The following is a 24,287-nucleotide window of genomic DNA, read 5'->3' as shown; positions in this document are numbered from 1 at the left end:
CAGAACTAGCAGTTTCTGGTTTGAGTGTATCTTCGAGGGACTCGTTCAGATGTGTCTGCCCTTAGTTAATTGCGTATGTCATAAACTCTTCAGTTAAAGATTATTTGTTAGCAGGGGAAAGTCTTTGTGTTTTCAGTGATGACAGGTATATTAGTCATTGCCTAACATGATGATCTCTGGTTTAGGGGAAGATAGCCAAAGGGGAAATTTAATTTCCCAGTTTCCTTCAGGGTCAATGGGAGATCACTCATTTTTCTGCCTTTTGGCCACGTGGCTCCCGACACACTTTTGTACACAACACTAGCAGGTAAGCAGGCGTCTACTCGTGATCACCAGCTTCTGAATTCACTCCCTCAACTTTTAGCTAAATATGGATGAAACTTAAAATTCAGTGACTTCTTATATCAACTAGTGCTTCCAAACTGCAGATTGTGACTCATTAATAGGTTATGAAATCAATTCAGTGGGTCTTCATCAGCTTTTTAAACAAGAAGTAGACTAGAAAAAAAAGCAGAATGGAAAAATCAGAATTCATTTCACCTAGTAAGATAAAAATCGTTTGGTGAAACTTTTTTTCCAGTTTTGTGTGTGTGCGTAGCCACAACATAAAACGTATTTCTTACTGTGTCACAGGGAGAAAGTTAAGCCACTGAGCTAGATTCTAATCCTCATAAAGGCACTTATTAGCCATCTAGCAAATATTTGTTGAATTGACCGAATTTGTATGTGTGTTTGTGGATTTACTCAACAAATACTAAGTCTGCATATGTCAGTATGATACTGACCATTGCAACCCCTCATTTAAATTTTGTAAAAATGAAGGACAAGAGCAGGTTTTCAAAGGTTAATCAGATTCGGTAAATGCTCTTTTTTTAGGGGAAAGTCATTCCATTTACCAGGACTGCTTTATAACCTTTAATCTGGCTTAACCCCCCACCTGCTGTATAAAACAGACCCTAAGGTCTCTAAACGATGTCCAGGAACAGATCGTAGGAAAGTGTGAAGCCCATGGGTCCTTAGCAAACAGAGCCTTCAGAGACTTATCTGTCCGCTGCTGGTCCAAACCCCTCCCTCACAGTCAACCCGAGCAGGTGGGCACAAGTGTCCTTGCCCCCAGCATAGAGGTTGTCACAGGTGCCTGTCCCTAGTGTTCCTTTCTCAGGCCTTGGATGCTGAGTGCCGATCTTTCCTGGCTATGGTGGACCCCACCCCACCGGCACTGCCACCGGAGGTTTGGCTCTTCCTGGAAGCCACATTCGCACTGTCCCTCAGCGGGCAGAGCCTCTCCGTCCAGGACTATCACGATCCTCAGCGCCCATGAGGGTCACGTGCTGTACCCAGCTTGCCAGATCTGGGCCAAGCTGAAAGGCGCCTGCACCATCCCAACCACCTTTCTATTCTTCCATCTCCCTGCCTGCGTGGGGTAGATTGTCCTATGAATTCTTAAGTTCTCTGCCTGCGGTGCACAGTGGGTGGGGGGAGGGCTGGGAGTGGGCTGCGGGCAGAGGAGTTGTGGCAGAGGAATCCGGTGAAGAATGCAGTTGGTGACTAAGACTCAGCCTCCGACCGCTTGCAGCCTGGTAGAGGGCGTGGTACCATGATGGTCCACAGATAACCTGAGCAACCAGGGTATTGGGCAAGACTCTCAGAGATCCCCTCCTCCCTCACCCTCCCTACTCCGAAATAGAGCGCACCACCTGTGCCCCAGTAGCAGGGATCAGGGTTCTAAGGTTTCACAGCTGCCGCCAAGACATGTGTGCGAGTGCTTCCTGGAGCAGGGGCTTATCACATCCCCAGTCCCCACCCCTGAAGGTCAGGCACGTTCCTATCAACTAAGCTCCGAAGCTTGGGCAACCCTTATGAAAGTTCACCCTGGGTCAGTTCAAGGTCTGAACAACCTTAGCTGCTTTTCTGAGCTTTCTGAAACTCCCTGGCAAACAGGCAAAGTGTGAATGTTTTCACAGTAAGCAATCAACATTCTGAAAGTCCTCTTTGCCTCTGACCTGAACCCGATCTACCTTATGCTGAAGGTGAGTGGGTTTGCGGGTGTGTCTCAGCCTTGTTCCCAGTCAAACCCTTGGCTGTGGGCTGGTTCTCCTTCCTCTCTGCCAAGACTTCCCCAGGCCCCGGGACCCCAGGGACATCTGTTGCCTGCCTCTCATGTGAGGCCATTCCTATCCTGAGTCAGGAAAAGAGCATCCCGGTCAACAGGCAGCCGGGGCTGAACTGTCTTGTCTTACAAATTCTCCCAGTGTCTTGTCATTGTGGACACTCCCTAGTTTGTTCTGTGCAGAGAGTCCAGAACCCTCTAGATTTCTGTGGGGAGCACAGGTGTGGTTCCAGCGGGACGGAACACCAAAGCCCCCTACCCAGACAGACTCTGCAACGGGGTCCATTTCTGTGCCCTTGGTCCCAAGTCCCAACATCCCAGCAGCCTTGTCTGTCTCTTAGTACAACCCAGAGTCCCAGCATCCCAAGGAGGACAACTCATGAATGAAGCAACACAAAAATGAAATAGACTCTCTGAAACCCCCTTAAGGAGCCCCTGCTCAGAAACTGAAGAGAAATTCGCTATCATTCCTGTGTGATCTGGAAGATCAATTACATTCCAGAATCTTCTTCTAATTAAAAAAAGCCAGCAACCAGCAAGGAGTTTTTAGGCTGTCAGTTGTCTAGTTTTTGGCACTGCAGCAAAATGGCTAAATCTAGATCTGAATCAATTATACCCCAATAAAAATTTTTTAAAAATTAAAAAAAATAAATACTATACTACTTTTTTTTTTTTTAAAGAAATTCACCTTCTTTTATTTATTTATTTATTTATGGCTGTGTTGGGTCTTCGTTTCTGTACAAGGGCTTTCTCTAGTTGTGGCAAGCGGGGACCACTCTTCATCGCGGTGCGTGGGCCTCTCACTATCGCGGCCTCTCTTGTTGTGGAGCACAGGCTTCAGACGCGCAGGCTCAGTAATTGTGGCTCACAGGCCCAGTTGCTCCGTGGCATGTGGGATCTTCCCAGACCAGGGCTCGAACCCGTGTCCCCTGCATTGGCAGGCAGATTCTCAACCACTGTGCCACCAGGGAAGCCCCTATACTACTTCTTAAAAAAAAAAAAAAAATCTAGATCTGGGATCAAATCCCAGCTTTGACACTTAAAATCACTTAAACCTCTAAGCCTCAGTTTCTCTGTCTATAAAATAGGGATAATTCTACAGCTTACCACATTAGGTTGTTATGAGGATTGATTGAGAGAACCTATCTTTTTTTTTTTTTTTCTTTTTTTGGCCTCACAGCACACGGGATCTTAGTTCCTGGACCAGGAATCGAACCTGTGCCCCCTGCAGTGGAAGCACAGAGTTCTAACCACTGGACCCAAGAGAAACTATCTTAAGTATAGAATATAGTATCTGACACATAGGAAACAATAAATGTTAATTATTGTTGTTACAATTATTAGCAATTATGAGAACTGGTAAAAGAGTAGGATAAGGTAATTAAGACTAAGACAAATGATAGAGAGTTTATAGACCAGGGTCCTTACGTCAAGGTAGAAATTAAATTGATTATATTTCAATGTAACCTACTTGTTTGCTTGTCCACACGACAATGCATTAGAGACACAGCACATAGTACAGTGGAAAGAACATGGACTTCGGAGTCAGACTGTGCTCACATCCCTTTCTTCTACTCCCTGAGAGATTTGGGCAAATTATCTAACCTATCTAAGTCTCAGTTTACTCATCTACAAAATGGAGTAATAATAATTAACTTGCAGGATTGTGCTGAGGATTTAAAAAGCCTCCTCTCATCCCCAGCTCTCCCAGGCTGGCAGCCCCTCCCATGGGCACAAACAATTCTTACCCTGTGGGAGCCCGTATCACATTGTACCATATTATCTCCCCCACTATAATGTCAACGTCTCGATTGGAGTAAGTCTATTTTGTTTGTCTTTCAATCTCTGGTATTTAGCGAGGTCCTTGGACATACCTGGTGCCCAGCAAAAGCTTGCCAGCTGACTGAATGAATTACTGAAAATGGCAGAAAAATAGAGTTGATAGGAAAAATGACCCATGTTTATTACCCATATTCCAGGAACAACCTTAGTAGCTATATCATAAGCTAACTGTGTTGTATGCTGAGATTTTCTCACTGTAGTAGATGTAATTTGATTTATGTTTCATCCAAATCTTCATGATAAATGGTATTATAATGCATCCCACCATATCCCTGTGTCCTCTGGGTTCTTTGTTATCTGACCTTGCTTCTAAGCATTCCTCCGAATGGAAATCTTTTCTTAAATTTCATTACACAAATAACACATGGTCACAAAAAAATCACAAGTCTGGATAAGCTAAACTAAAAATAAACCTAAAACACTCCAAATTCTACCACCAAATAATTATTGTTAACATTTTGGATGTAGCCTTCTGAAATTTTTTTTACACAGCCTTATTGAATTATAATTCTCATATTGTATTAGTTTGCTAGAGCAAGATATGAGTCAGGGTTCTCCGGAGAAACAGAATAGGATGTGTGTGTGTGCATGTGTGTGTATGTGAGAGAGAGAGGAAAAAAAACAGACAGAGAGAGAGAGAGATTTATTGATTAATTTTAAGGAATTGTCTCACACGATTGTGGAGATGCAAGTCTGAAATCTGCAGGGTAGGCCAGGAGGCTGGAAACCCAGGGAAGAATTGCAGCCCAAATGCAGTATTCTGGCAGAATTCCTTCTTGCTCAGGGGAGGTCAGTCTTTGTTCCATTAAGGCCTTGATTGATTGGATGAGACTCACCCACATTAGGGAGGGTAAACAGCTTTACTCAAAGTCCATGATTGAAATATTAATCTCATTCAAAAACACTTTCACAGAAAGTCCAAAATAATGTTTGACCAAATATATGGGCACTGGTTGTCCAGCCAAGTTGATACTTAAAAGTAACCATTGCAGGTGACCATGACAAAATACCACAGAGTGGGTGGCTTAAACGATAGGAATTACTTTCTCACAATTCTGGAGGGTACAAGTCCAAGATCAAGGTGTTGGCAGGGTTGGTTTCTTCTGAGGCCTCTCTCCTTGGCTTATAGATGACCATCTTCTCCCTGTGTCTCCACATGGTCTTTCCTCTGTGTGTCTGTGTCTTAATCTCCTCTTCTTAAAAAGACACCAGTCATATTCGACTAGGGTTCATCCTAATGACCTTCATTTTAACTGAATTGCCTCTTTAAAGACCCTCTCTCCAAATATAGTCACATTCTGAAGTACTGGAGGTTAAGACCTCAACAAATGGATTTTGAAGGGAACATAATTCAGTCCATAACAGTACCATTCTGAAACTGAGCAGGAGTGGGATCCTCCCAGTACATAAACCTTTTGTGTCCCCTGTTTCTTTTTTTTTATTAAATAGTTTTAGTTAGCAATAAATGCTCATTATATAATATTCAAAAAACAGAAGAAAATTAAAAAGACAATAATTGTACCCAGAAACATAGTAGAAAATTTTAACAGCTGTGCAGAAATAGCTTTCTTGGGGACTTCCCTGGTGGTCCAGTGGTTAAGAATCTGCCTTCCAATGCAGAGGACGCGGATTTAATCCCTGGTCAGGGAACTAAGATCCCACATGCCATGGGGCAACTAAGCCTGTGCGCCATGACTACTGAGCCCACATGCCACAACTAGAGAGCCTGTGTGTCACAACTACAGAGCCCACGTGCTCTGGAGCCCACGAGCCACACCTAGACTGAAGCCCGCATGCCGCAACTAAGACCCAAGGCAGCCAAAAGTAAATAAATAAATAAATGTTAAAAAATCCTTTTTTTGCTTAACTGCTTTTCCCTTGTTTCTGCATTCCCTCACTTTCCTAATTAGTAACTGATGTGTCTTTGGAACTAGGGGAAGGCCTAGGAGACTAAAGCCTTTTTGCTACAAACAAGAAACAGATGGGCTTTTGTACCTGGGAAGGCCCCACAGGGTCTTGCTTGGCTTCACAACCAACACCACAATGAAATATAGAACATTTTTATCACCCCCAAAAGAATTCCCACACCCATTACCAGTCACTTTGCATTTGCCACCCCCAGTTTGAGGAAACTGAGGTCTGGAGATTAGTCCAGGGCTAGAATCCAGCTGAGAAAAACCACAGGGCTTCCTCCAGGGAGGAATTTGAGATACTGATCGACAGTATAACTTGTTCAGTTATACTAATTCTTTTGTGTCAAAATAAGAATTAATATCCCAAGAATTTTTCCATCTGTCAATAATTCCCATTGGCTATCCCAACTGTATGACTGTGCTGCTAGATATTTGCTTCTTGTACTCTGGTTCATCAGCATGTCACAGCCTTCTACTTATGCATCCTGTTTATTCCCCCTTGGAAGTAGGTACAAAGTGCCCTTCTTAGGGAGTGAAGAGCTATCCAAGTCAAAAGCACTTGCTTTTCCCTAGGGTTTAGCTCATAACATGAATGTCAGCAAAAAACCATGATATCAATTGTTCAGAAGTGCTTCCACAGTATCCCCACTTCGAAAAGACACACCACTTAGTTTTATTTACATGCTTTAGAAAGGACGTTGGGAAATGCCACGATAAGTTATGTCATGGGTTATACAGTTTTTTGGTTGAAAAATAAAGCACAAGGGAGGGGGATTTCCCTTCTAATGATATACGTCCCTAAGATGCTGGTTTCTTTAGACTTTTTGTTACTTTTACTGACTAAAGTGACCTTAAGCACAGCACTTGGCAGCCACCATAGATTTCAAGCATCATCACTGTGCGGTTTGAAGATGCCCACCCAGTACACTACTGTTTTATAAAACAAATAAAAACAAATAAGTAAAATTATTCTGGGGTGCTGGGGTTTCTATAAAAGAAAGCATGGTAGGAGACAAGTTCCAAGAGTTCAAAAACACTGTCATGGTGGGGTGGGGTAGATACTGGGTTGCAAAATAGCGTAATAAACCCAGAATTGCCTATGGTTTAATAGCTGACTACAGCCCACTGCTAGGGCCGAATTCCTATCAGTGAGAGAGGCTTATAGCCACTTGCTTGGACTTTGCTTTGCTGTGCAAAGATATTCCAGTCCTATAATCTGGGAACTGGCCCAACAGCACTTCTTGAGACTCAAAAGTCAGAGCATGGTCAAAGTTGCTATTATACTCCTGTTTCAGTTCATGCCCCTTCTGGCTTGACAAGCCAGTCCACGCCCATATTTCCAGCTCTTCAGGTCCAAGAATAAAACCAGAAATGTGCACCATCCTCAACGGAGAAAAAGACAGGGAGGCTGCAAATGTACACACCTCTGCCCAGTCGGATACCTCTCTCTCAGCTGAAACAAAGACAGATATTGTCCATTTTTGAGAGGTAGTCAAAAAAGGATAATCCAGAATTTACATACAGATTATGTTCTTGCTTCTCTATGATGTAATTATCTATTAAGAATAAAATAGGAAGCTACCATTAACAGCGTTAATTGGCTTTCAGATGAACTCATTGAAATAGGGAATCCTGAAAATACAGACAGATTCATGTCAACAAGGAGAAGCAAGAAGTACTAGGACCCATGGTTTCTCCCCCCCTCAGTTTAGGGAAAAGTCTTCTTTCCCAACTTCCCTAGCTTTGTCTAATGACATCAGCAATTTCTCAGTCACTTAAAATTCCAAAAGAAGCACCTTTGACTCACTCTTCTTTTTTACCTCCCTTATCCCTTTAGTCATCAATTTCTAGGCATTATTTCCTTGAAAAGTCTCACATCCTCCCTTCTTCTGTCCTCAGCCAGGGCAGGTCCTCAGTAACCACACGCCGATCATCACATCTGACTCTAAGCTCCTCTCCATCCCATCTGCTTGATACATCCATGCTGGATACCCCTGAAACGGCATCTTCATTGAGTCATTCCTCAGCACAAACACATCGAGTGGCAGCCCCCTGGCACCTCCAACATCAGTCTGTAATCCCCTACCAGGTTTTTGAAGTCCTTTGTAAATGAGACTCCTCCACTAGACTTTCAACTCCTGGATGGCAAGGCTGGTCTTGATGATCCCCCATTGTCACACAGAGTAGGCAGGGAGTAAATTCACCAAATGAACCAACAACAAACCCTGAAGCCCACGGAGCAGGTCATATCACTCATTTGATTATATTTACTGGAACAGAGAAGTTAATGAGGGGTGTGGATGTTTTGCTTTTGTACAGGTGAGGAAGCACAGGAAGGGCATTTTGACAGGTCAGTGCTTTGCCTGGTCATGTAAGCTCTTGAGATCCTTCTTGAGTGCAGAACAACAAAACACAATTATTTCATGACTACTTATAAACAGTAGTATAGACTCAGAGGAATTGATGTCAAACATTTCTTAAAGTTGACTGCAATATTGTGATTTATAGGAAAAATATATATTTGGTCTTTATCCACAGTTCCTGGCTCACAGCTCCCAAAACCCTTGGAATTTCCTGAACGATAAGAGCAATGGGATATTTGGCTTCTTGTCCTCTCTTCCTGAAAATACTTCAGGGAAGGTGACATTTGGATCCCACCCGAGGGTGGAGCTGGTTGCCAGGAGAACCGACCCCATGTTTAGAGGGTTGGAACTTTCAGTCCCACTCCCCACCTCACATTCCTCATTTCTGGGGAGCATGGAGGGGCTTGAGGTTGAATCCATTGCCTTTAGCCAATGATTTAGTCAATCATGACTATGTAGTGAAGCCTCCATAAACACCCAAAAAGGACAGCTTCTTGGTCCTTTTTGGAGAGCTTTCATGTTGGGGAAGAAGAAGGCTTCTGTATGCCCTTGAGCCAGGCCCCAAGCACATCAAGGACAGAAGCTCCTTTGTTGGGGACCTCTCCCGATGTATCTCTTCATCTGGCTGTTGATTCATGCCCTTTAATATCCTTTCATAATAAACTGGTAATCTAGCAAGTAAAATGTTTCTCTGAGTTTTGAAAGCCGTTCTAGCAAATTAATTGAACCCAAGGAAGGGGTCAGTCAGAAGCACAGGTAACAACCTGGACTTGCTCTTGGCCTCTGAAGTGGAGGGTGGTCTTGTGGGACTGAGCACTTAACCTGTGGAATCTGATTCTATCTCCAGGTAGAGAGTGTCAGACTGAGTTGAATTGTAGGACACCCTGCTGGCATCCGAGAATTGGATGTGGGGAAGCCTCCATGGACACAGGTTGGAATTGGGTCCAGGAACCCTTTTCACTTACTGTACATAATTTGAGGTTATGATAAATACCCTGTCTGACAAAAGCACATTGTTTTGTTTGATCACATACACTCACACACAAGTCAGATACACTTTAAATAGAGCCACTTGAAAATATAAAAATAAAAGGACACATAACTGGGGCAGTCACTTGACATTTCTGGACCTCAGATTCCTTATCTGTAAAATGAGGGGGTTGCACAAACTAGATGATCTCTGTGTTCCCTTCAAATTCTGATATTATTTTATTCCGTATTCTAGAAAACCATCCTCTGCTCCTTAAATTAGCAAGTTTATTAGTTTGAGCATTTAGTTTTAAGAGTACACAGGCCAGTAAATTCTCTTATCTCCAGTGTATTCCTGTGGAATCTTCAGAAAAGGAGATTTTTATTTTTAGCACCACCATGCTATCAACAGTTACCATCATATCATTTTTTTTTTTGGCTAGTTATTTATTTCTTTATTGCACTTAATCTTGGCAAACTATTTCTGATCTTTGATCTATGAATGAATCAGACCAAGTTTATTCATCGTCGTTTTTCTCATCTCTTTTCTGGCTCTTTTTTTCTCATTGTGAAAGGATTATTTTAAAGAATGTTTTTAATTATAAAATGCCATCTAATGTTGCAGAAACTTAGGAAGCAAGAGAAATTTATTATAATCCCATAATCACCAATTTTTCTGTGTGTTCCTTTCTAGTCCTTCCTTTCCAGAAATTCTTACAAAGCTGTACATTACTCCTGCTTTTCTTAGTTAGCTTTATAGCACAGACTTTTTTCTATTTTAAATTAGTGTTCACAATCATCATTTTTAATGGCTGCATAATATGATATTGGCTAAATGTACCATAATTACCATCATATCATTTTAACACGACATTTTAAGACCAAAAATTTAATCTCTGGATAAAGGATAATCCTTGTGTTTAATACATTTACTTTATTAAAAAAAAAAAAACTCACTGCAGCCTCTTTATTTTTCTCATTTCACCACAGACTAGTGAAAACTTTGTCACAGACTGATATCTGTTATCATCCTGACATCATTTCTTTTCCTCTACGTGACCTAGGATGTATTAAATCCAGCTTCCCTATCTGCAGCATAAGGATATGAGTAAATCCACCATTTTATCATCCATAAATATAAAATCTAAAATTTCAGCATTGGAAGATATATTAAAATTAAATAGAAGTACTCAAAAGATACATTCCACCCCAATGTTTATAGCTGCACTATTTACAATAGCCAAGATATGGAAGCAACCCAAATGCCCATCAACAGATGAATGGATAAAGATGTGGTATATAGACAATGGAATACCACTCAGCCATAAAAAGGAATGAAATAATGCCATTTGCAGCAGCATGGATGGACCTGAGAATATTAACCTTAGTGAAATAAAATACTGCATGATATCACTTATATGTGGGATCTAAACAGAAATACAAATAAATGTATATGCAAAATAGACTCACAGATGTAGGAAAAAATTAGTGGTTACCAAAGGGAAGAGGGAAGGAGGAAGGGGCAAATTAGGGGTATGGGATTAAGAGATACAAACTACTGTGTATAAATAGATAAGCAACAAGGATACAGCACAGGGAATTACAGCCATAATTTTGTCATAGGTTTTAAGAGAGTATAATCTGTAAAAATACTGAATCACTATGCTTACACCTGAAACTAATATGATATTATAAGTCAACAATATTTCAATTAAAAAAAAAAAGAAGTAAGGGTAATTGGGTCCATCCATCCATCAGAGGATGTTTGCATTCTTTCTGCTACACCACCACCAGTTATCCAAACTGACAGCTGACGACGGGGAGGTTCTCTGATTCTGAAGGTGAGGATGGAGCCATAACAACACACAACACTTAAAACTGCTTATTTACCATCAGCTTCCTTTTTACAAATCCCACGTCTGTGCTTTCTGCACTCTGAAAGGAGACTGAGAAACATGAACGTTGTTAAGTGTATGCATTTGGTATAATACAGATAGAATGCCCCATTTCTACATGTTTAAATTGTCTCCAGTTTTTAAGGCTTAATGCAAATGTCCCCCACTCCAGGAAGTCTTCCCCACCCCTTCCAGCAAGAAGCAATCTGCCCTTTTTTGAACTTCCTCAGTTTTGTTTCACCCTATTTTGTTGCACTTTCCAGTTTCTTCCACCTTCCAGCACCAATATTATGGTAAAGGATGTAAAAAAATCTTATTTCTCTACTCAGTTGTAAAGTCCTTGGTGTCAAGAATCAAGTCTTTGGATTTCATGTGTAGCCAGGCACATTTAGCAGAGGATCCTACAGGAGATGGATTCTCAGTAATTTGAGGGAAGAATGAAGCAAGGGAAGACAAAAAAAAATAAAAAAGACGTGTGTTACTTAAAGGAGAGGACTTCCTACCTGGAGAAGTCCTCTAAGGGAGTATTCAGGAGAAAGCGAAGAAGCAGAAAAGAAAAGAGAGCTGGGTTAAAAAGCCAGCTGATGAATGAAAGAGATTATGTCTAAACAAACAAGGGGCAGATAGAGGAGGGAGAGGGATGCGTCTGGGAACGTTTTCTTTATGGAAGATGCTTTGCTTCATAGCCTTTCCTTCTTCTCTTTCCTGTTGCATTTCAAGTCCACTTGTTGAATGTGTTTACCTGCTACCAGAAAGAAGTCAGAGCTAGCCGTGTATATGCAATAACTGCAGACAGGCTTGCACTCTAAGAAGCCACGTTAATTCCTTCTCTAGGATATAAGCTCTATCCCTCTGAAGGCAGTCAGCTGACTGACTTAGTCAGGAACTTTTCTCCACTGCAAATGAGCAGATTCATTCCTACAGCGAAATCACTGGAACATCTTATTCAGCCAAATCATTTCTTCTTCGACAAAGCTATGCCAGCTGTCACAGTGCCAGGCTGTTCCTCCCTCACCCAGGACAGTGTCTTGATAAAGCAACTTAGCCTGAGTCAGCAGGGTCATGGGGCAGAACACTCCGTCTTAGATAAGAGGCATATCACCCATATACTGCCTGTCTGACCATCCTTCCCAACTCAGAGCTTATTTTCATTTGATGCTAGCTTTGTTCTAACCATTGAGCCCCATCAGTCCAGGTCTTGCTCCCCACGACTAGACTATCTTCATAGAGCCAGCATCTCAGACTGGAGGGTTCAAAATAGAACACTTAGCCTTTCCACACATCAAGATTGTTTTTCTTTCTGATTCCTCAACCCTTGATAAACATCTCTCTCCCAGGTCAGGAAGCCTCCAGACCTTTCTACTAAGCAGCCCTTGGGGTTGCTTAGGCTTAGGCTGACCTGTGGCTGGCCAAACAATACCCACTTGTCATGCCAAATGAAGAAAGAAATGTTATGGAAGAGGCAAAAGGCTTTCAGCCCTCAAGATCTGCAGCTCAGCAGGAACTTGACGGGAAACGTGCTTCTCTTACTCCTGTTATTGTGGGTCCCCCCACGGCCAACAAAGAAGAAAAGAGTTTACTTGAACTGGAAGTAGATTTGGATAATTTAGAATTAGAAGATATTGACACAACAGATATCAACCTGGATGAAGATATTTTGGATGACTGAATAATGCTTCCCATTTACTCAACTAAACAGATCATTATTATGGACAGGTATGGGTCGTCACCCTGACCACAGTGCTTTGGACTCTGAGAAACTCCTTAGATTTTTATGTGTAGATACTGTGGTCCACTGAGAGCACAATGCCCTCATATTCGGAGGAGTTTACGTGTAGCATCTAAATCACAATGTTTCCTTGTTAACTAAGACTGCTGTGGGCTTTGACTTTTTTCATACTGTCATTAGACTGTATCTCATAAAATCTTTTGAATTAAAAAAAAAACAAAACCCCTTAACTCTTTCTCTCTTGAGCCTAATTAAATGCCAGGATCTCCATCCATCTTTGCTACAAAGTCCAGGGATGAAGCCAGAGTTCCCCTCCTTATCCAAAAGTTGCCACCAAAGCCAAAATTAAGTCAAAAAAACCCTAATCAAACCTATTGTATAGCACAGGGAACTATACTCAGTATCTTGTAATAACTTACAATGGAAAAGAATCTGAAAAAGAATATAGATAGATATAATATATATATAATTGAATCACTTTACATCTGAAACTAACACATTATAAATCAACTATATTTCAATAAAAATTAAAAAAAAAAGATAATGAGGACTAGTCACACCACAAAAAAAACCCACCAAACTTAATCACTTTTCCTAGGAAGGGTTTTATAGCCACTCCCATGGCACAGGAAACAGTAGTTCTCTATAAATACACAGTGCATAGTTTACAGTGTTCAAAAGGTCATGGTCTTAGGGGGTTTCCAGACTCTGTTTCCAGAGGCAAAGCCTATCAAAGCTCACTACTCTGCCCCCTCTGGCCGGACCTTCACCCCAAGAGTGGGAAATGCTCACAGAACAGTTGAGCTGCCCGCTATCAAGTAGGTGGTTCGCATTTCTAACACTCTCCTGTTCCTGAGATCTGACCAAAGAATGATCACTTTCCATTTTCTTACATTTTTCTTTTAACCAACGACGCTTTTTTTCTTTTTAATTTATTTTTGGCTGCATTGGGTCTTCGTTGCTGTGCGTGGGCTTTTCTCTAGTTGTGCGAACGGGGGCTTCTCATTGCAGTGGCTTCTCTTGTTGCAGAGCACTGGCTCTAGGCGCGCGGGCTTCAGTAGTTGTGGCACGCGGGCTCAGTAGTTGTGGCTCGCGGGCTCTAGAGCACAGGCTCAGTAGTTGTGGAGCACGGGCTTAGTTGCTCCGCGGCATGTGGGATCTTCCCGGACCAGGGCTCGAACCCGTGTCCCCTGCATTGGCAGGTGGATTCTTAATCACTGCTCCAGCAGGGAAGCCCTGGTCTTTGTTTTTTGAATAATAATTTGTTTTTGTTAAACAATTTAAAGGCTAAATTATTTAACTTCAAGGTTCTGCAAATCATCTTGTGCCTGTCCCTCTCACCTCATCATCCTGGTATCAATCAAACAGTCCTCTGTCAAAGTCTCCTTCTTTGGAGTCATCATACACCCTGAATACTCTTTCTTCACTTTGCCCATTTTCTGCTCAGCTTCAGGCCTCAGCTTTAATGTCATTTCCCCAGGAAAGCCTTCACTGATTCCTAAGCCAGATTACCTCCCCCTATTAAACACTCTCTGGCACTTTGTGCTTATCTCTTTGGAGAACTTATCTCAATTATAAAATTGTATGACTTGTTTAATGTCTGTTTCTCCCACTTAGTAGATTGTAAGCTCCATGAAGGCAAGAACTAGGCTTATCTTGCAGCCTTAGTGCCTGGCTTGATAACTGACAGATAGTAGGTCCTTGCTACAGTTTGCTGAATGAATGTTAATTAATGTTTGAATTAAAATTAATGAGTTTTCCTTCACTTTTGTCTCTATATGAGATGATGGATGTTCATTAAACTTACCTTGGTCATCATTTCATGATATATGTAAGTCCAGACATTATGCTGAATACCTTAAACTTGAGCAGTGCTGTATGTCAATTATATCTCAATAAAACTGGAAGAAAAAAATATGATACAATTAAATTAAATGAATGAGTTTCCTCACCCCTATCCCAGATGGGTTAGGTGTGTCTTCTCTGTGTCCCCATTATACATTGTAATGCTCTTTCTGTTACTGTACTGACATAATTACCTGCAGATGTGTCTGCTTCCCACCTCTCTTCACTCTGCAGTCCTTCACCTGCCCTGCCACCTCCGTCACCTGAACCCACCTTGAGGGTGGGGACAACCAAATGTTTGTTTGAAACCAAGTAGGCACTCAAAAAATGTTTACTGAATGACTGGAGCCTTTTGGGGGGAAAAGAACAGGATCAAAGGTGAAAACTCAGCATAAGACCCAGATTTGTGGGTCATCTCAGTGGGTTACATTTAGGATTGAACCTTGGGGGTCACCCTTCATTATGGAGCAGGAAGAAGAGGAGATGGCAAAGGTGAGGCCAGAGATCCAGAGAAGTATTGTGCCAGGGACAACAAAAAGAGTTTCAAGAAGGAAAGACAAGTCCATGGGGTCAAATTTTGCTGAAAGAATAAGAAAGTTGAGGACTAAAAAAATATGGTTGAATTCTACTAAAAAAGAGGAAGTTTTGCACAGTTTTAAAAAAACATTGTGGAGATGGAAGCCAGATTGTATGAAATGAAGAAGGGAACGGTTTCACAGGAGAGAGCAGAGACGTAGGCTGTTTGTTGAAAGGGCTTGGCAGCATGGAGACGAGTCCAGCTCCCCTATTTGGACAGAGTAAAATGAGCTCCAGAATGTTCCTTGTCACATTTTCTTCTAACTTCTCCTTTCTCCCCTAATAAGTACGGAATGGGCTGAATTCATGACAGAGAGTTCAATTTCCGTTTTCTCACTGTTGGCAATAATGCTTATTGAATGTTATTTTCACAGTTGGCATGAAATAACATTCTATTCCTTCCCCAAACTTACATAAGGACTACTGCTGCTTTTCATGTCTATTCAGAAAATGTGAATGAAATCTAAAAATGTAAAAATCATTTTTCTTCACAAAAGGCGCTAAAATACATTTTTCTACCAAGAAAAAAAATTGAAAATGCTTTTAAAAAAAATCTTCATGGAAGCTTTCAAAAATGTATTCCAGAACAATTACTCCAAGAGTAAGAATGTCAGGAATAAATTACTTTCTTAATACGTCTAACAATACGTGCCTCTGGCACAGGGAGAGACGTGAACAAATTCCTCTTAACAAAGAACAGATGATGACTAACAGAAGTTTCCTAAATTACAGACCTTGGAGACTGGGAAATTTGGCCACCTTTCCACTTGAAAGCAACCTCTGCAATGCTAGACAGGTAAATCTGCATTTGTGTCATAATTCTGAGTCACCAGACTACAGGAAAGCCCAGGTAACATTGTCCCAAGCAACGCTCAACAAATTAAAATGGAGTAAAATTTACTGAAAGTCACAAAAGACCTTTTGACAGAGAATGTCTCCACATAACCTTGAAATTGGAGCTCTGACAACAGAAATTGCTACAGGAAACTATTTTCCAATATCGAAAGTTGAACTCGTAAATTGCCAACAGGTAGAACGAGGTTCTTAGCTGAACTCGGACCAAAATAGCCTAGTACAGGGGGGTTCTTAACCATAGGTAGTATCTGAACTTGGACTAAGAAAAATATATTTATTCTCACTAATCTCTACCTGGAATTTAGCATTTTCTTCAATTATGGATGTAGGTAACAAACTGCTACGATTATAGAAACCATGAATTTTCGTATCACCTTCCAGTTGTTGCAGGTACTGTGTAATATCATTTATACTCATCTTTACTAGTTATTAGACCCATCGTTAGATTTTTATTTAATGCAATATAAAGTAGCATATGTATTATTATACCAGAAATTTGAGGTTTAAAATATTTTGATAACTTTATTTCATTATAATTGGATTCTTCAGTTATTCTATGTATTTTATTTTATGCATTTAAAAAAACATTCTGAGGAGTCTGTAGGCTTCACCAGACTGTCAATGGTGTCCATTGCACACAAAAGATTAAGTACCCCGATCTGGTATTTTATGAATAAAGCTTATGGTTCATCATTTCTAATTGCAGGCACAAAGATATGAACAACAGATTCTGTTTGCACCATTTGGTGCCCTTAGTAAGTTAGAATCCAGATATAATTTTTGCAAGGTTGCATTGTTTAGGACTAATCATTTATTCCATGTTGTTCTGTGCAATTTAATTTTGGTTCAAGTGTAAGAAAGGAAAGATATTCTACTTCCCTTTGGATGCCTGTTAAAACAGAATGCTCCCTATTAATTGCTGGAGCTGGTGCAGACCCCAACATGAACCATCAGAATTGAATCAAACCTCCAGGGAGGTCCTGGGGTCCCCCAGACATTCCTAAGATAACCAGTGGCCATGGAAATAACATCTAGAATTCCCAGCCCAGGAATGCAGCTTGGTGTAGGAGGTGATTCATTTTGGGAAGCATTTCAGAGTGCTAGTAAGTCTAAGCTCAAAGAGCACTGGGAGGAGAGGCACACCAGGTTTCCTTTGTGGTTAGACCACATCTTGCTGATGTAAAAAATATGAAATATTCAACTTAGTGTCAGAGCTGTTCTAGGGTTCTGATATTCCATGCACCAAGAACTCACCATTTATTGCTCAGTAGGAAAACATATTGGATAATCAAACTCAAGTTATCAATTCAGGTTCTTCTGTAGCTACTCTCTTGGCCAGAGAAATCTTGAACACTTTATAGAAAAATGTCCCTGTACTGACCCCAAGAGATAGAATCTCAGGTAGCTTTTCATCCCACGTAGTCAGAGAGCCATGAAGCCTGCTGGGTCTATTAAGGACCTGTATATAAAATTATGCTCAAGATACCAGGAACACTACTTGGATGGTCAAGGCAAATATTCCTGAGATTTTGTTCCTAGACATTATTCAGAGACTTTACATGCATCCTATTCGGTGCAAACATTCCACCTGGTGCCTAGTTCGTAATTACACATCTGGTGAATTAAAAATAAAATTGTACTGCTCAAGATTTAAGCATTACGTACTCTCAGTGTGAGAAGGAAAGAATAACTGTTTGCCCTGGCATAGGAACCTTTTGAAGGTACAGAAAGTATCATGGGCTTCTTCTTATTCTGTATCTAGAAATAAAAATCCATTCACAGCAACATGAATTCACAGAATCTAGGACTTCAGGAGTCCTCCGTGCTTCTCAAATGCTAATTTGTGTGGAACCGCCTAAACCTGTTGGATTCTGATGCTGTAGGTCTGGAGTGGGGATCCTGATTTCATTTGTCTAACAAGTTCACAGGTGATACCAATGTTGCTGATCCTGGAGCCCTCGCTTAAGAGCTTATAGATAATGATGGAGCCCGGACTAGGATTTAGAATAAGTAACACCAAGCAGCCTGTGACTCAGGAAGATCTTAGGGGCAGCTTAGCAAGACCAAATCACTTCGGATCACTAAAAGAAAGAGGTTATTTCCCCAATGACATGACGTAGTAAATTTTTGCCTTACTCTCTCCAGTATACTTGAAAGTCTTAGAGAAAAATCAAGTGTGATACAATATTATCCATAAACATCAAAATGCTATTTTTCCTTGAGGGGTAAAAGTTCTTCGATTATTAACAAGCCTATGATATTAACCTCTTTGTTCTTCACAAAAATTTCCAGAACTTTCCTTAAAATATTTTGGTAATGAAGACAGTTTATTATGCTATTAGTTTACTCTTTCAGACAGCCTGTAAAGTTATATTTATTTTAATTATATAAAGAATTGTTAGCACTTTTTTGGAGGTAATTATCATCATTAGCACATCGTTTTTGGGAATAATGAAAACATTGTTGTTTCTTAATGATAGTACTTACCTTCACCAAATGTTTTTATGTCTCATCCCCAGACTAGGCTGACAAGTTTGTTTTTGCAGAGTGTCTAGCACAAATGCCTTTAGATATACTGTTTACTTTCTCTTGTATTTTTAAAGAGTTTGCATTTTTAATAACCCTAATTTACTGAGGGATAATTCCCAGCAGTGCGGTCAGCATTCATTATTCATATTTCCTATTCTAAGGCAGATGGCGTTGTGTAAATCTAAACATGTGATTATGACTTCCCTGGTGGTGCAGTGGCTAAGAATCAGCCTGCCAGTGCAGGGGACACGGGTTCGAGTCCTGGTCTGGGAAGATCCCACATGCCGCGGAGCAACTAAGCCCGTGCGCCACAACTACTGAGCCTGCGCTCTAGAGCCCAAGAGCCCCAATTACTGAAGCCCGTTTACCTAGAGCCGGTGCTCCGCAACAAGAGAAGCCACTGCAATGAGAAGCTCGCGCACCGCAACAAAGAGTAGCCCCCCTCGCTGCAACTAAAGCCCGCGCACAGCAACGAAGACCCAATGCAGCCAAAAATAAATTGATTAATTAATTAAAAAAAAATAAACATGTGATTAGCACAGTCTGCTTTTGCGATAGATGATGTACCAACCTAAAACCAATGATCCTGCTCACGGATATTCTCATTACAAAGAGAATGACCTTCCATAATTCTCTGAAACCTCAATAATACGGTTTTCCCTTAAGAAAACACATTGTGGTGTTTGGATGAAATCAAGCTGCTCTAGGGAATTACCTGGCGGCCCAGTGGTTAAGACTTGGTGCTTTCACTGCCAGGGCCCAGGTTCAATCCCTGGTTTGGGGAACTAAGATCCCGCAAGCCAACAAACAAACAAACAAACAAAGAAATCAAGCTGCTCTATTTTCGTGGCAATTGATACAAAAGTTTTTCCAAGCATCCTTCTTTGATTTTGAGAAAGTGGGCAAATGTGTACCCATCTCAAGACAACTGGCTACCCACCTCTGTAAACTTTGCCTAATGAAGTTTTACAGGGAAGTCATGTAGCCAAGTGTGCTGCAGCAACCTGCCCCTTTATAGCTCCTCCCACTTCACAGGTGAACCAGCCAAACCAAAGGCAAACCCAGAGATGGTGGGTGGTCTCAACTCCCAACAGCACAGGACTCACACAGGCTGCTCCACACCCACATGCTTCTCTGTTTGTTCAGTGACCTACCCCAATAAGTATTTCTTCCCCCTAGTTTCCTGTTGATTTGGGCCGTGGCACCTTGTTTTACCAGATCACCTGCCTTGTAATCATCCTTCCAGGAAACGCTTGTGCCTTCTTTCCAGGCTCAGCATTTTTTTGTATTTTCTGCATGGCTATTTTGACAACTCCAGAAGGCCTGGTGAGCTACATTCTGAGCAGCCAAGAATGGTCCCCACCTTTTTCTTAGAGGGTCCAGTGGAGGACACCAAGGAGGAAAGCCTAGAAGAAAGGTATTAGATCCATAACAGTTTCCATTGGGAACATTTGCTCCAAAAGAAATAGCAATGCACAATGCAAATGGTTTACTTTATATATTTATTGGGGTGGATATAAAATTCATGCAGTAAGGTATGTAAATTACCTCACTCAAACTTGATGAATTTTTACACATGTATACACTTATATAGCTAGTGTCCAGACTGAGATATAGAATGTTCCCTTGTGTCTCTTTTCAGCCAACCCCCTTAAAGCTAACCTTTACTGACTTCTATCATCAAAAATTTCTCCTTAAAAGCTAAGTTCTCATAACTCATCCAATCAGTCATTTCTGTGCTCACAGCACCAAGTAAAATGTCATGATCATTTCTCACTCACAATAAATTTAGCTTTTTAAGTATTGTAATAAACAGTATTTACATAAAAAATTTTCTGCTTAATCCCAGCAAAATTGAAATTAAGAACTATACATAGTTTTTCCCTAATTTCTTTTGCCATAAGAAGGATTGCACTTTTGGCTCATCCAAATGGATGAAGTGCTTGGAGCCAGTTGGGCTTCAGAATTTAGAAACTTTGGGATTTGGGAAAACATTATAAGGAGCATATACTGTATGTTTTATAATATCCTCAGTGGGATCTGGGGTAGTGCCACAGAACATTCTTGTTACTGAAGAGAAACGTGAATATTTACATTATGTTGGAGAAATGAAGACTACAGACAGCCTTGTGACAAATTCTTATTTGTCACCAAATATATTCTGGCTCCACCAAAATTACAAAATCATGGGGAAAAAAAACCTTCTGGATTCCGGAATTATGGATAAGAGTTAGTGAACTTGTAGGTAATACATTATTTAAGGAACTTAAGTCAAGATTTGCTCTTGTGTTCTTCCACAGAGCTTTCTAGGTGACCCAAGTTTAAGAGGTAATCGCTTCTGGGAGTATGTCTCTGTTTGCCAGATGAGATGCTGCCTGATTCATGAATAAAGCCAATGAAATCTTCAAATTTACTCAGTTAAATTTTGTTTTTTTAACAGATTGGAGACAGTGATGGGCTCCAAAGTGAATTTCCGACATTTGGGGACAATGAGAAACACAGGTATGGCACCCAAGAACTCTTTGAGTTCATTGTCTTTCTCATCATTTCTGAGGGTTGTTGAATGAAAACTTATTTCCTGGTATAGAGGAAACCGGTCAGCAGTTGGGGAGAGAGGCTGCGTGCAGGGGTGCAATGGCTATCCTCAGAAGCTTCTCACCCTAGCAACCTGCCTATCTCTCCCACCATCACACAAAGTCAGCCCTGCACCCATGACCTCTGTCCAATCACATGGACACAGGACGGAGTAGACATGCAAGAGGAGATCTCATGCTTGAAGATGCCTGCTCTAGAGCTATATTACAAAATTCATATCTAGTCTATTTCAGGTGATATAATGGTAATGGCAATGAAAATAATCAATAAACAATCCATAATAGGAATAGAAAAGAGTTTTATTTGCGCCAAGCTGAGGACTATAGCCTGGAGACACAGATTCGAGAAGCACTTGAATTGTGTTCTGCCAGACTACAAAATGGGGGAGGCTTATAAAGGCAAAACCCACAAAGTTGATAAGTTGTTTGTCAATAATTAGGATTGGAGATGGCAAGAAGTTAGGGTGCTTATTAAGCAAGGATTGGTTGGGGTTTGAAATGGTGGCAGAGTTACAGGAGAGACGTTGAGACCATAATGTTGCAGCTGGCAGCTGCTAGCAGACATCGTTTTGAGAAAGGCTGGTGGTGTCCTTGAGTCTGATTATAGTTCAGAAAATTCAAGTTCTCAGTAATGCAGGCATGTGTCTGAAAGCATATCCACAATGGCCACGAGGCTCCATTTTGAATGCCTGAACCACAGTTACCCCATTTTGATTTTTTAAATGCATCCTTTTCTTTAACGGTTAAAGCAGATGTGCAATGCATGTTTAATAGGCCTCAAAATAGGCTGTTCTAGTTAGCTTAAGGTTTAAGTTATGTAAGCCAGAATGACTTTCTCATACCTCAGTGTGAACATTTCTTCCATCAGTAACAAGAAGAAAATATTTTTTAAAAGCTCTGCATCGTGTTTAGATCTAGAAAATAGTGGAAGCACTTTTGTTTAAATTTATTATAAACTTCTTCAGAAGGGAAATCAAATTATAATTGCCATTGCAAAAACAAAGACTGCTGGGATTTTATATTTTGGAAAACCGAGAGAAGCAGGAAAAGAATTTTAAAATGTTCATTTTGAGTTAACATCTTAACATCCCAACATCTCACTTTACGATGTCATAAATACAATAATGAAATAAAAAAGAAGTAATCACTCCTTTTGAACAACTACAATGCTTTGAGCTTATTCTTTACATATTGCCTTTATATTTTTTATAATGAAATGTTCAATTATACGCAAAAGTAGAGAATATAGTATAATAATCCTAAAAGACAGCACCTAGCCTTAACAAATAGTGACATTTTGCCAATCTTGTTTCATCTATCCCTATTTTTCTCCCTAATGTAAAGCAAACTCAAGACGTCATGATTATGTCATTTCATCTGTAAATCATACTTAAAAACAAACTTCTTTTTAAATTATACCTATGTGAAAAAAAGCTTTGTCTCCATATTATAAGGTAGACTCCTTGAGGGTAAGTATTTTGTCTTCTTCATCCCTGTTTCCCAGTTAGCTCCTCTCAGTGAAACTTTTATACAAAAAGTAAACCACACTCTGAGGATTGCTTAATCAATACATGGCCTCAGACAGTAGTTCTTAAACTTGAGCGTGTATCTAAATCACCTGGAGGGCTTGTCAAAACACAGATTGCTGGGTCCCAGCCACAGAGTTTCTGATTCAGTGGGTGTGGGGTGGGGCCTGAGTATTTGCATGTCTAACAAGTTCCCAGGTGATGATGATGATGATGATGAGTTGATGATCCAGAACCACACTCTGAGAACTCTTTCATTCGGACAAGGAAGACGTCAACATTCAAAACCTGCCCACTAATTACTGAAACATTAATCATATGTGAGGACTTAGGAGGAATACAGGGAGAAACAATTTTTATAAATCCCTACTTTCATGGAGCTTATACTACATGAAAAGTACTTAAGAAATACAAACATGAGAACTAATAAGAAACACAGGTGCTGGAGTCTCACATCAGAAGATTCTCTATTTAACTGGTATAGTGAAGGCAATATTTTTTTTAAGCACCAAGGTAATTCCAATGTGTATTTACATACTATTACACCAGGAGTCACTGAAGAGATTAGAATTTGTCTTTGAGTCATGAAGGGGATTTTAATAGACAGTTTAAGTGGGGAGAGCCTTCCCACTTTCCAGGTTGGGGTGGGGGGTTCCAGATGCTCTTTCTGGTCTTTCAAAGACATTGAATTGCACATAAAAATACTCGAAAATATTCAGAGCGAGTACAGCATAATTTGTATCTCTCTTCCTCTTATTATTGGTACCCTTGGACGAGTCCAACCTGTAAGTCCTCAGTTTGTAAAATGGGGATAATAATAATACCTACATCATAGTGTTAAGACATTTAACACTTAAAATGTTAAGTCATTTTAATATATACACAAGGAGCCTTAAAGCAATGCTTAGCAGATAATAAGTGCTCAGTGAATGATAATTATTATTTATTGAACATCACCTACATGCCTGGCAGGGAACCTGAATGAGAATGCTTCATTTGCATTGGTATCCTTTTAACTTTACAAAGCCCTTGCTTATTTTTTGTCACATTTCCTCCTTTCAATGCCCTTTGATACAGGAAGGGGAAGTTTAACTTTGTCCACTTGACAGGAGGAAGATGTTGAGTGATTTTTTCAAGACAGTGTGAGAGATAGTACTAGAATTGAGTATTCGAAAATCCCAAGGTAAGTTAAAAAAAAAAAAAAAAGGAAGAAATGGTTGAAGAACTGAGGGATTTGTTCAGATAATTTGCAAACACACCTCCCAACACACATACGTGTTCATAGAGATCTTGACAATCTTCTATCATTCCCAAATTATCCATAAATGGGATGTCTAATCTGTTGATAATCTATATTCCACTTGGAGTTGTATTTCTTGTTCAGCTGTATTTCTAGTCAGGATTGTCAGCTTCTAACTCCATTTACTGAAGAGAACCCTGCATTTTGGAGAGGTTCTTTCATTCTTGCAAGGAAATCCAGAAAGTGGAAAACATAAAACAAGTTTCAACAAAAAAGTCCTCTTCTCCAACACACACACATG

At 40.5% G+C, this 24,287-nt stretch overlaps 1 protein-coding gene across 1 annotated transcript in view; it reads right to left on the bottom strand.

The window, feature by feature from the left end:
- Nucleotides 1-8,035, bottom strand: part of MRO (maestro) — a 39,869-nt gene extending 31,834 nt beyond the window's left edge. The window contains exon 1 of the mRNA XM_057526909.1: nucleotides 7,952-8,035. The gene's annotated coding sequence lies outside the window, so the exon portion shown is untranslated. The remainder of the gene's footprint in view (nucleotides 1-7,951) is intronic.
- Nucleotides 8,036-24,287: the final 16,252 nt, after the last annotated feature.

The sequence above is a fragment of the Balaenoptera acutorostrata genome, chromosome 13 (genome assembly GCF_949987535.1).
Source record: "Balaenoptera acutorostrata chromosome 13, mBalAcu1.1, whole genome shotgun sequence".
Classification (NCBI taxonomy): Eukaryota; Metazoa; Chordata; class Mammalia; order Artiodactyla; family Balaenopteridae; genus Balaenoptera; species Balaenoptera acutorostrata.
The sequence above is the reverse complement of the archived record's forward strand: the minus strand, read 5'-3'. Positions and strand labels throughout refer to the sequence as shown.